Source organism: Bactrocera latifrons, unplaced genomic scaffold, assembly GCF_001853355.1.
Source record: "Bactrocera latifrons isolate USDA-ARS-PBARC rearing strain unplaced genomic scaffold, ASM185335v1 scaffold_276, whole genome shotgun sequence".
Classification (NCBI taxonomy): domain Eukaryota; kingdom Metazoa; phylum Arthropoda; class Insecta; order Diptera; family Tephritidae; genus Bactrocera; species Bactrocera latifrons.
In genome coordinates, this window is record NW_017536363.1 from 209,939 (window position 1) to 222,793 (window position 12,855).

Genomic DNA, 12,855 nt, shown 5'->3' on the forward strand with positions numbered 1-12,855 from the left:
GGCATGTACTGTCTGACTTCAAATAAATATCACAAAAACAAACGCCATGAGATATATCACTCCAGCAGAAGTGAAACAAAGGTTGAGAATCATTAAATTAAGTTCATCGACAACTTCTGATACCTCCACAGGTTCTGCTACCTCACAAGCATTTTAACAATCGAAAAGCAAGGCAAGTGCGGCATTTAGACGACTGCTAGCTTGCAAATTTCCAAAGTTGTACGAAAGTGAAACATGGCTGATTTCGAACACAATAACTCAAAGTCTGCAAACATTCAACAACAAGGGTCTACGAATCATATGCAGAATATTCTAGCTCCAAATTAAAAAAAAAAAAATCAGGCAAGCAGAGAACAAAAAATGCGGCCGACACAGATTAACATGGAAAAGGTCAGACCTGCGCGAATTAGCCGATCCAAACCCCTCCGAAAATATCAGAGCCTAGATGGTGTGAGATGGTGCAACCTATTAGAGCTCTTATGCTCGAGAGGGGATTGATAAGAAAAAATTGATCATCTACTATAAGAATTTTCAAACATCCGGTTGGATTTACACCCTATATACTTGTTAATCTGAGAGGTATATTAATGAAACTAATATGGCATGTTGTTATGGTAATGTTATAATGTATTACCAAGAATTAATACAATCGGGTTAATACTAATTGTAGCTCTTTGAACCTAATATAAGAATTTAACACTTGATTCTGTTTTTTTTTTATAGGTACAGGGGCGACGCTTTGCGACAAACTCAAGTGTAAGTCAATGTATTTAAACTCTTAAAGTAATATACCCACATACATATGAATATATAAAAAAAAATTAACAAGTTTTTTTAGCTTCGGTTCCAATCTTTGGAATAAAACAGCTGACTATCTAGAGACCGATTTCTCAATGTCTGATTAGCRACCATCTGTCAGTTAAGTTCAGGTTTAAAAACAGCTAACCAGACATTGAGGAAACGGCCCTAAGGATGGTAAAAAAAGAAAAGAAAATATTAATTATAACAATGTTTAATGCATATTGCAACAGCACGAACTATAAGAATCAATATCTTAGGCTCATTATAACAGCATCTTCTACAATATACATATGTACATAAGTATCAGCTTTCTATCTTCTGCGAAAGTAATTGTCTCTAATTATTTATGAAGGATACTTTTGTACATGTTTCAAGCTGTGCTGCAATGATTCCGGCTTTCTCCGTGGATGTAACGTAAACCTTAAAAGTTCTCATTAAACTAAAAGATATTATCAGTACAAATCAAAGCCGATCAAAAAAAATATCAAAAATTTACAAAATTTTGGCGTTTTACAAAAAGTTCAATTTTTTCCCAAAAATGTTGTTTGGAGAAACGAGTGTTTAAAGATAAACTGATGGAGCTGATTGAACTGGGCGGCTACCCTTTAAAAGGCTGTAACTCAAAAAMTATTTGTGATATCGATTTAAAGTTATTTTTAAAAATATAAACATTTAAATATGAAAAACAAGATTACCATAAATAAAAGAGAAAAAAGTGCCAAGGGGTAAAAGGTGGGGGAAAGGCAAAACGAAAAGACAAAAAAAAACTCATTTAAACATTTATTTATAGATATAATTAATGAAAAAACGGATCTTCTGAAATCCGTTAACTACCATGATTAAGTTTTTGAACATCCTTCGAGCTTTGGAGGCACCACTTCAAACATTAAATGGGTAAAGTGCAAAATATTCCAAGAGCAGTGAATATCAAATTTCCGAGCAATAAGTTATATGTATACTAAATACTTTTTTTTGCAAAATTTTTAACAGCTGCGTTAAGTTCCTCCACTTTCGTATCATGGAACTGCCATAGAAATGAATTAATGTCACTGTTAGTATGAAATGTATTTTCCAGATTGACGCGCATTTTAAATTCGAGGATTTGTATTTACATAAATATGTACACTGGAAGACAAATATTCAATCAAATATTACTATGTACCATTCTAGGTATATCCAGAAAATTTAGGAATTTAGTTTGAAAAGTTAAGCTTTCGTTTTCATCAACAATGCTTTTATTCATTTAGAATAATTGGCTGGCAACTATTATTGTAAATAATATATAAACTGATTTCGTTAACATTTTTATTAAATTATAAAAGGTTGAGTTATTTACAGCTCATACTTATGGACAATCGATGTCTCTCGGCACTTGGCCATAAATGTCCCTGCAAGGTCTGAAATCACCAGCCGTAGTAAGACAGCACCATCGAAAATTAATCGTAGCCGTTAAAATTTTACATTTTTGTGTCTGCTTATAAAAACAGATTTAATTTTTAACCGATATTTTTCTTCTAATTATAAAGTTAATATATTTTTTTGTTTTTGTTCTGAATACATGCTTCTGTTTCGAAATATATATATTTTTATTAATGAACTTCTTCGATATTGGTAGTCGAAAAAGTCTTTTCGTATTTCTAATAAAACTTCTACTTATTTTTTTATATTTAACTATATTAATAAATAAATAAACAAATGTGTACCATTTTGGTCGACCACTTTTTGTCATTTTTCCGCCAGAGACAACTGTGTAAAACTTTCATCAGTATTAATGAAATTTCGAAATTTCCAGAACCGAAGCGGGCGAACCGTTGTTGTGCTACACGTGTGCTGACTTGCGTGGCAWTCTTCCATTCTTCCTTTCTTTATACAAAAATTTTTAAAATATACCGAATTTCTTTATTATTTTCACTCATTTTTGAATAGCTGTAACTTTTTTTCAACTTCCTCGAATTTAATTTGTTTTGGTTAAATGAAGCTTAAAATCTTACCTTTWYWACCCTATACGCTGTGATTCAATGTGATTGGTAGCACCAACATCTATTGACAAAATACGAAAAGACTTTTTCGACTACCCAATATAATTGAGTAATAAAGTATTTTGAGTTGGATCAATCTTGACTCAGCTAGTTTACCCCGGAGAAGACGTGACATGCAATTTTTATTTATATATATGTATATATGAACATATTTCCAATTAAAACAAGTAAGTAAAGACTAAGTTCAGGTGCAACCGAACGTCTTATACTCTTGGAACTAGTAGGAATCAAAGCCAAGGAAATATCCTAAGGTGTAAAATGTCAACCAGAGGATTGGAATCCAAGCAATTTTATATACATATACATATACTATGTATAACTCATGCACTGACAGATACAAAAGGTTTGTTAGAAAGACAAAAATCGTTATATATAATATACGAGAGTTGGTGGTAACATTTTGACCTGATTTTGTCTTTTGTTAGTAAGCCATATATTAAAATAATTTTCCCTGAGTTTCATAATTTACCTCACATATAAACGCCAATGATAAAGCAAGGTCAGCCGGTTGTTCTAAAATGCTGATATTAGTTATGCAAGGGCTAGGCGAAGTTTTCGCTCAATTTTATCTATTTTAAGCACAAATATAAACTGTTTGAGCAAAACACGCGCACTAATTTTTATTGAGATAACTTACATATTGGCTAATATATTCGGTATAGAGTCATCCTTAAGTTTGAAAATCTGTATATTACAAGCRGCGTTCCAAAGCAAACAGGACTTARAAAAAMACAGAACAAATCAATTTACTTTAATCAAAATAGTCTGCTACAGTCCCTCTCACGGTCCAAAAGCATGTCAAACCAGTGTTTTAGCTCGTTGGCCGGTATGGCCGCCAGTATGCCGGTGTAATCCTTTTRCATGTCCTCTACGTCTGCATAACGCTTTCCTTTCATAGGCAAATGCATTTTTCCGAAAAGAAAGAAGTCGCACGGTGGCATGTCAGGTGAATACGKGGAGCCGTCGATCAMTGAGACGGCGCATTATCGGGCAAAAAACGCCAACTTTCATCTTTGCGATATTCGGGCCAAACACATCGAATATGGCGCACCAAACGCTTCAAAACTCCAAGRTAGAATACCGCATTAACGTTTTGGCCGGGTGAAACAAATTCTTTGTGAACAATGCCCTTGGAATCTTAAGGACAAATCCGCATTTTCTTCACTTTTGACTTCTCCATGCGCGAGTTTTTGGMTTTCGGCTCGTCCGGCGCCTTCCATTCAACACTCTGATGTTTCGTTTCGGGATCATATTGGAAACACCACGTTTCGTCAYCAGTCACARTATGGAATGGAAGTGTTTAATGATGTCCCTCGAATGTTGAATTCTGAGCAATTTTTGGTCGTCAGTCAATTTGTGCTTAACAAACCGTGCACACACCTTTCGCAAGCCCAAATGTTCRATAAAAATGTGATAAATAGATGTTTTGGAGATGTTCAATTCCATTTCCATGAATTTCAAAGATAATTTTAGCAGATTTTTGATGAATTCAAACATAGTTTTGATGGAACTTCCGGTGATCAATTGAAACGTTTCGGTAAAATTTGACCCATTTTAAAACAAAATTTAATGTTGGCTTTTTGATCGTAGCTCATTTTCGCACCGATAACACTTCCAATCGATGAAATGTCAAGAAAATCTCACTGGACAATCGATAAAGATAGCAGTTTACTTTGGAACACACCTGTTGGAGAGTATTGACCCGATTCAGTAGTTTTTTGATACACAATTACTATTATCAAGAAAATATTCTCTATGAATTTCAATTGCATGTCTCACCCATTAACCGCTTTTTTCGGTCAAAAGTCATAGAGGCTTAAACAGGTTTTGTTGGATTTGGACTATTTTGGGTCATAAGATGATACTTTAAAAAAATTATTAGTCCAAAGTTTTACCCCGTTATATCAATTGCTTCCTGATTTGTGTACTGTGTTATATGGGAGGTAGGCGTGGTTGTAGTCCGTTTTTGTCAATTTTCGCACTGTGACATAGGGATGTAAGAAGAAAGCCACAAACTAAATTTAGTCGAAATCGGTTTGGAAGGCTCCGAGATATGGGTTTTCGCCAAAAAGTGCGCGGTGCCACGCCCATAATCCAATTTTCACATAAAGCACTCTTTTACCATCTTTGAGGTTAAATTTAATGTCACTGACATATTTAATTATTGATTTATAGCGCTTGTAGTAGTTTTTAACCATACCACTATATATTATACAACATGTTACAGCTTGTACGGGTGGACAGGCCGACGGATTTCAATTCTTCTCGTATTTAACCCTATATCTATCTCGCTCAGTTTTAGGTCATACATGCAACTGTTAGGTGAACAAAGCTATTATACTCTGTAACAGCAGGTTGCAAGAGTATTAAAATATTACTGGTAAAATCAAAGTCGCTTGTTTACCTTATGCAAAATCTACAGTTTTATTAAACACAAAACATAGTTTATTTAAATACAAAACATACGTCTCTAACACTAGTAATACAACGCCCATAATCCAAGGATGTAATTAAACTTATAAAAATGTAATCTCAAAAGCCGTATTGGTTTTAATATGAAATTGTAATTATTGTAAATTGTAGACAGTTTTTATTTTAATCTTTCCCTTAACAAGCACACATTTATTTGGTTTAAGCGAATTTACCGAATTGTACATTTTACGTTTCCGTAATTGTTAGATAAACATCTTTCGGTTTTGAATCGTATCACGCAGGTATGTTCTTTTTTTTTTTTTTGATCTCACATACAAACGAAGTTATTCGGTTCGACTTAAATGGAATTTCAAAAGTAAAAACTTATAAGTTGGGGTTGCTTTTCGGTGTACATGCCAACGAGGTATATGTGGATGGCTGCAGGTTGGAGGGAAAGGCAGAGACTGGTTTGCTGGTTAGCTTTAAACTGCAAAGCTAATGAGCTCGCAAAAAAGGTTATATTTTATCCAATCTCATCAGATTGAGACCGCTGACTTGTTGAATTTTAGCACTGGCTCTGTGGACCTTGTGCAAGCTCAGTAAGCTTTAATTAAGGGCTTTCTTTGGGTGCACATCAGACTTTTTTCAACAATTTTTCAAATATAAAAAAAATAAATATTTTATTTGAAAAAGCATACACTATTAACAAAGAAATTCTGAAATTCTTTTGAAAAAAAATATTTTAAACTGGGCCATTGCGACCCAATTTCCGGTGACCCTTCGAAAAAAAATGCGCCCCTGTTGCAGGTTAACTTATACGATCATCTAAAGTGAAAAAATACGTATTTTAGTAAAAACCTTGTCTTATCGGATTATTGGAAGACATTTAAAAAAAAAATTAAAATTTCGCGATATTGTTTTGAGAATAAGATTCAAGTTGAAGCGTAGTAAAGTTGTAGTACTGTTATAAAAGTTTAAAGTAGGTGTGTATTAAATGAAATGCATTTGAAAATATAATTTTCCTAATACCTCTTGTATACTAGCAGTTTAAGGTTTATAAATGTAATTAGAGCTGCGTTTTTCTGTTCGAAAGTACTTAAAAGCCATTACCGCCACTAGCACTGTTGCCATTAAAAAATATTGTCGCCAGCCGAACTCCTGCCATGTCGGAGACTTTTTCACGTCATCGCAGCTGTAACCCTATAACCTTATTTCATTGCTTTTTATTTTATTTCCCCTCAGCTTTGCAACAAAGAACTAACAGCATTCTTAAGAACCAACAGCTTTGTTCTTTCATATTAATATAATACAAATGTGAATATGAAAAGCAAGTATCGAAGAACATTTACTTAACTGCACTGGATGCAATAAAAGTAAATACATAACAAAACGAGTGCAGATAAGTCAAGAAGGGATTCAACYCAAGACCACAAATATATTGCAATAATAATTAAATTTGATAAAAATGCGTTTTGTGGCAAAATAATAAAAATAAATATACTGAATAAAGCCAATCGGAGTTTGTAACTCCTCAAAACCACTTAAAAGAACCTATTTTGAAGATGATATTATAATTATGTGTGAAGTATTTTTTGTTAACATCCGGGGCCAAAATGTAGTATAACAATCAAACTGCCTTTAATATTGGGTAGTCGAAAAACTCTTTTCGGTATTCTAACCAAACTTCAACTTATTTATATTTATAATAGTAATTAAATAAAGATATATGTACTATTTTGGTCGATCAATTTTTGCTATTTTTCCGCTAGAGATATTATTCCGTCAGTGTAAGACTTCCATCAGTGTAAATCGAAATTTCGAAATATCCATAACGAAAGCGAGCGAATAATTGTTGTGCTACATGAACTGATACAACATCGTCTTCGTAAACTTCACAAATTTCATTGGTGAATTGCGTGGCATTCTTCTCTTTTTTATAAAAAAATTTCAAAATAAATTTCTTAAATATTTTCACTCATTTTTGAGCAGCTGTAACTTTTCTTCAACCTCCTTCGGGGRAATTAATGCTTAAATGAAGCTTAAAATCTCACCTTTTCAACACCATGTATTATGACACAAAGACTTTTCGACTACCCAATACAAATGAACAAATAGCTATGTGYTTAAGTCTGTCCGAAGTGAATGCTTTCGACAACTTTTTGAACTAAAAAACTTCTAGAATAATTATAATATTTATAACGTGTATGTAGTGCGTATACTATTTTTTTAAAGTCAGGTTCAGAGGTTCAATAGGCCCGGAAAAGGACCCCGGATATACCCAGATTTAATTGAATCTTTTAAAATCTAACAACTCAACGGGTCTTGGAATAGCTTTCTACAAAAATCTTTCGATTTTGTTTTTTTTTTAATTTTTTATTTGATCTGAAGTTTAATAATTTCTTTTATTTCTTTATTGATTTAGATAGCGTTCCCCTTCGATAGTATAGTAGTTTACTAATTTGATTTGTCGTATTTACTATATTTAAATAGACTAAGAGTACAATGAGTGATCTATCTTAGCAACAAATAAAGCTGTTATTGAAAATATATATATATATATATATATATATATTAGTGGGTAGTATTAAATATGATATGATTTATATATGTTATATGTTTGTTTTAAGCAACTTAATTAAGCTAGCACAAACTCACTTTTTCAATATCGTTTTCCTAAAATATGATCACTTTAAAATCAATTTATCAATTTATATGAGAGCTCTTACAAACGACTACATTCACCAAATTTTAAGGTTTCTTTCTAACGAAAGTATTGTTAATTTTTACAAAACTCAATAACATGCTTTGTGTACACATTTAATATTGAGTTGAAACATAAATTTCTTTAACTTTCAGTTAATTTTTAATGAAATTTTCTATTCCACTGAAATAACACTTGTTGCGCTGCACGTTGAAATCAAAATATACTCTTTCAACGGTAAACGACGACGAACCACGACGGCGCCGAGTGATTCCCGCTGCGGCAAATGCACAACTAAGCAGACAGATTGAACCGGAAGCACTGAGGCCGCCGCATAGCCACTTGTGGATTCGAATGAAATGCCAACGTATAACACTACGAAAAGTTGGCAGCCAGCTAACACCGATAGACAAACAAGCGAGCAACAAGTACGAGTACGACGGCGCCAACACGCGCTAACTAGCAACATCAACAAATGCTGGACCAACCAGCCAACCAACCACCCACACAAGTACTCTGCGACAATTCGAATGGCAATTGGTAGCATTGCGCATGCCCGTTTCCTTTGCGCTCAAGACTATACGTTATCAACCGACCGGCACGCGGATCATCAACGCCGAGCAATTGAGTGGATACTTGTTGCTTCGGCACTGTTGAGTACTGTCTCTTATACACATCTGGCACGCGGATCATCAACGCCGAGCAATTGAGTGGATACTTGTTGCTTCGGCACTGTTGAGTAGAAATCGGCATTGCACTCAAATACGCTTGAGTGATGGTAAATCAGCATGTTGCTTAAGAAGCAAATTAAAGCATAAGCGAAGCATGGCTGAAACAGTTCCTCCTCTGCATTCCACGACCGTTCGAATTCGCTGGAAAGTGTTGGCTTTGCTACTCACATTTGTGTGCATTATCAGCTGCTTGTGCGCTTGTAGGCCAGGGTTTGTTTTACTATGTGTGCAATGCCAATTGGAGTGCGTGGGCTTGTGGATGCATGTGTGTGTTATGATTAAGGGTGATTTTGCTTGATGTTGTTTTTGCTGTTGTTACATTTTTCCCACATATAAAAAACATCTAAAGTTGACTACGTACGTATGCACATACATATAAACATATTTATACTCGTATATATATGTATACAGAATCAGTTTGCTAGTAATGACGTTGGTAAGGCTAATGTCATTACATAGATGATTCAATAAATGTACATTATTACGCTAATGGGGCGCATATGCACTTAAACTTTGCTCTAGATCCATTACGTTACCAGAAAACTTCTTACGTTGTACTTGTTCAGCTACTAGCACGTTTTTAAAGGAACGTTTTGACAAATTTTAATATAGTCAGATTATTGACCTAAGAACCTGCAACAATCTTGACCTTTTCCTCGAGGTATTGCTCCTTGTCGTCAAATCATGACAGCTAAGGCAAATCTCTAGACCTTAAACCGATGTTCCCAATTCTTAAAGTAACAATGTGACCTGACTGTTCAAAGTTTTTGCTTAAATAACAAAACATCTTCTTGATAAGAGTTTTAACCAAATTGCTAAAACTTTTAATCATAAAGTACGGAACTCGAAAAACCTAACCATGGCTTATGTATGTATAGTTTAAGGAATTAGCTATTTATATATCCCGTTAAMTCTTATCCACAGAGGACCAGTAACCAGAGAATAATACATAAGAGGAGTTTGCTTTAAAAGGAACTCTGGAAATAGTACTAAGAGAGAAGTTCGAAGTTGATTGTGGTATGGAGACTGCCGTATGCTCCTAGAATCATAATAAATCAATAAAATTCCGTTTAAAACATAGGAAAGTGGTTTCAAGCCAATCAAAGTAGAATGACTGTATTTATAGACACAGCAACTAGCACTTAAATGCTCTGGCTTTAGTTATTTCTRAGATACGAGTTCTAAAACAAACAAATCAATCGAACCATCTAGTAGTTTTGACGATTCGATCATTGTGCTATCAAAGTTATATCGATTATAAACCGATAAATTCTGAAATTTCGAAAGAAATTGATATATATGACGCACTGCCAGCATTTCAAATGCAGTATAGCTAAGACAACACGCCTATATTTTACTTATACGTTCTCTACTCACAAATTAACGTAAAATTAAATTTTCACATATGTTTCAAAAATTGTCGTTGGAATATGTACAAAAATGATAATTTCAATTCTCAACGCTATGWTTTCATTTTGTTATAACTTATAACTTTATGAGGCTATATAAAACCCCTAGATATATTTATGAGAGTACCTGAGAACTGAGATTTTATTTCTTATGTAATTCAAATAAGTATTGCTTTGTTTCGACGTACACATATAAAATGATTATGCTTGCGTCACAAAAAATAACAAATAAATATTTCCCAACTATTGATAAAAGTACGTTTAATTCAAGTACACAATATAAGCACACACATTGTACATACATAAATAAGTATATGTCTTTATAAATATATCGAAAATATATTCTACAATATTAGTCTAGATGCGCACGAAATKACACCAATGTTATATCGATTTGAATGGAAAACATTATCATTATCAATAGTTCAGAAGACTAACGCTCGTACTTATACAATAAACTTGCATATATAGTATATACGAGTACATACATAAGATAGTACATAGAGTTTTCCAAATATAAAAAGTAAGCACTGTGATAACGAAGGGTTTGTGTTTATCAAAATAAGATTAGAATATAATCAGGATATGATAAATTTTCTCGATAAAATTTAGTTTACTCCACTTTTTCCATAATTATATGTGAATTTTTGTTACSATGATGTATTAGAAATACACATATGGTCAAAATAATAAGTAGATACGCCCGTGTAGCATTCAAAGTCTAATAAATTCTCTTTTATTCATGTTTAAAGAAAAATAATATCACATTTAATTTCATATATGTCTTATATAACAAAAATAAAAATATTAGTAATAATAGTTAAAATAGGAACTTMAATTTCAATCAAATAAATAAAAGACTGAAAAAATGGCTGGACAAAATAATAAGTACATCAGGTATCTGCGAATGAAAAAAATTATTATAATGAGTTTTCTGTCTCCCATGTGATGTTTGCTTACTTYWTTCATCAGTATCCAGTATATCCGGCATTATTTCCAATTACTTTTGAGATTCGTTTTGGAATACTGGAGATAAGTTTGCGGCACGCATCAATTGGAATCTCATACCAGGTTTTTTCATAAAATTCCATAACTGATCCTTATTTTGGAACGATTGCTTCCCAATCCGTTGCTTTAGCTCCCCCCAAAGGTTTTCGATGGGATTTAAGTCGGGGGATTGACTTGGCCATTGTAGAGTACTCACACCATTATCCTGGAACCAATCTTTTACCAACCTCGACGTATGCTTAGGATCATTATCCTGCTGAAATTTCCAAATTAGTGGCATATTTTCCTCAGCATATGGCAGCATCGTGTTTTCCAAGATATCTTTATATTGGAATCTATTCATGGTGTCTGAAGTACGATGTATTGGTCCTACACCATACCACGAAAAGCAGCCCCAGACCATTATGTTGCCGCYATAATGTTTAACGGTCTTTTTTATAAACCGTGAATGCAATTCTTTGCCTTTCGGAGGGCGAACATTCCRCCTGGCGTCATTTCCGCACAAATTTATTTTAGTTTCGTCGCTCCACAAKATATTGTGCCACTTTTTTTCACCACCTGGGCCGGACCAATTTGCATGATTTTTCGCGAATTGTAATCTTATCTTCAAATTTTTATTTCGCAATAATGGCACTTTTCTGGCTATCCTGCCAAATAAATTGGCTCCATGTAGCCTTCTTCGAACCGTTCGGGAAGATATTACACTACCAATATCGGCTGCTATCAGTTTTGAAGATTTAAATGTGTCCGTTTTAGCAAAGGTGACGATACGATTGTCCGTTGTTGTTGATGTCTTTTTTGGTCGACCGCGAGTTTAAACATTATTTTTAATCTTTAGGGTATTCTGCACGAAACACAATGAACGGCCTAAAGTTTTAGCAATATTTCTAAGACTTTGGTTTAAGACGATCCTCTTCTCCTCCGCACTGCAATGCTTATTTCTACCCATATATAAAATTTTTAAGTTTTTAATACGTTTTAAATATGAAGCTATACTAGCGAAAGTACAAACCCTTAAATTAAATCGACCGATTTCCAGAAAATTTTGGAATAACTAACAATGTACATATTATTTTGACCACTTAAAAAACGGCCTTGAACAAACAATAGTCTCGCTTACTGCAAAGTGGGGATTTCCCATTGTTTTTTCCCCATAAAAGGTGTTACCAGATTGAATTTATTTAAACCAAACAGAGTTGCATTCGTATACTTCACCAAACATTCGTAATTCAATCATGACCGCAGGCTAAAGGTTTTAAAATTGGTAAAACTTTTACCGAAACRTTTCATTTGATGAAAYGAGTTTATKKCGATGATTACCTATCCTGAGTTCATCAAAACTCAGCCGAAATAATCATTGAAATTAATGGAAATTTAATTGAACATCTCCAAAACATCGGGGAAAGGGGTGTACACGGATTGTTCCGCACAAATTGACTGACGACCAAAAATTGCTCAGAATCCAACATTCAATTCGACGCTTGTGACCGATTATTTGACCAAAAATCACATTTTAACCATTAACCTTTCCCCGTATTCACCTGATATGTGTCATGTGTGACTTCTTTCTTTTCGGAAAAATGTTCATGAAAGGAAAGCGTTTTGCAGAGGTAGAGGCCATGCAAAAGGCTTGCACCAGCATACTGGCGGCCATACCGGCCAACGAGCTAAAACTCTCGTTYGACATGCTTTGTGCGGTGCGAAAAGCTGTATGGAAGCAGAAGGTGACTATAAAATAAATTGATTTTGCCAAA

The 12,855-nt window shown here is 33.8% G+C and overlaps 1 protein-coding gene across 2 annotated transcripts in view; it reads left to right on the plus strand.

Moving 5' to 3' along the window:
- LOC108970012 overlaps positions 1 to 12,855 on the plus strand; it is an 82,453-nt gene that overhangs the window by 23,993 nt on the left and 45,605 nt on the right. Inside the window, exon 2 of one of the 2 annotated variants that reach the window (XM_018935098.1) lies at positions 724 to 756. The exons of the other annotated variant lie outside the window; for it this stretch is intronic. The gene's annotated coding sequence lies outside the window, so the exon portion shown is untranslated. The remainder of the gene's footprint in view (positions 1 to 723; positions 757 to 12,855) is intronic. 2 annotated transcript variants of the gene reach the window in all.